The sequence below is a fragment of the Apaloderma vittatum genome, unplaced genomic scaffold (genome assembly GCF_000703405.1).
Source record: "Apaloderma vittatum isolate BGI_N311 unplaced genomic scaffold, ASM70340v1 scaffold39531, whole genome shotgun sequence".
NCBI classification, from domain to species: Eukaryota; Metazoa; Chordata; class Aves; order Trogoniformes; family Trogonidae; genus Apaloderma; species Apaloderma vittatum.
Window position 1 is genome coordinate 966 of NW_009698115.1, and position 1222 is coordinate 2187.

Genomic DNA, 1222 nt, shown 5'->3' on the forward strand with positions numbered 1-1222 from the left:
GTGCTCCTCGGCTCGGGATGGAAGGGCGGGCACTGGCAGGCACACGGGATCTTCAAAGATCCCGCAATTTAAAGCTGGAACTCGTGTAACAGCCCGGGAACGCGGAGCGGGAAAGGAGAAACGCCGACAGCAGCTCTATGGGAAGGTGGAAGGGGGCAGCCGGAGAACAGCCGCTGCTTTACGTGGGCGGGTTTGCCAGGGAACAGCAGGAAACTCGTTTGCCAGGTAACAGCAGGAAACTCGAGGCCACGCTAAAGCAAAACCTGAAAAAATGCCAGTGTTGTGTTCACACACGGTCAGTGACTTAAAACCTGGCTCCTGGCAGCTGGGCGTGAGCAGGCTGCGGAGAGGAGCAGGATCAGGCTCTCCCCGCAGGAGCCGTGGGGTGTTCTTGCCTTATCTGTGAGGGGAATGTGACACAAAAACCTTTTCTGCGTGAATCGCAGCCCCCCCCAAAAAATGTTTTCATCAAAAATCACCTCCCTTACAGGAGGACATGCTTCCAAAGGCGGTTGCACTTTTCACTTGGTGTCACACGCTTTCCTGTCCACCTACAAAAGCCACTCAGAGCAAAAACGAGTCGCTAGGGGCAACCCGGGGGGATTCCTCCAGCCCTGTTTGCCACCCTGGAGGTGAAGAACGGGGAACAAAACGTCCCCAAGCGCCCGTTCGGCTTCTGAACGCTGCCCTTCGGCGTGAGGCCGACTCACCCAGAGCATCCCTGCAGGCATCCCAGCCCTGCGCGAGGTCTCCCTGGGGCCTGGCAGCTGCGTTAAAGAAACAAAAAAACCTTTTTACGGGCCCTTCGGTACCTTCTTCTTGTGCTCCAAGAAGCCACCAGAGGGGCGAGCAGCTCCTGGTTTTAGAGACCATCGGCACAGATCCCCGAGCCAGAAGTAACGACAGCAGAGCGATGGGCTACACAGAATACGTTTACGTGTTTAGCAGACCGAGTACACAAAATAAATAACTCTGTACACTCTTAATCGTAACGTTACCGACTAATTACAAAGGTTCAGACCCCGTCCGAGGAGACAGTCCTTCGGGCAAAGGCAGGGCTCGAAAAGACAAGGCACAGAACCAGAGGTTTCTCTCCGTTAGGGATGAGAGCGCAGTCGCCTCGAAACCGTTCCAACCCAGCGCCGGAAAGTCGGCAACTAAAAATAACAGCCAGAGGCCGGAAGACCTGCGGTCCCGCGAGCTTCCCGGGAGGGGTCTTCCC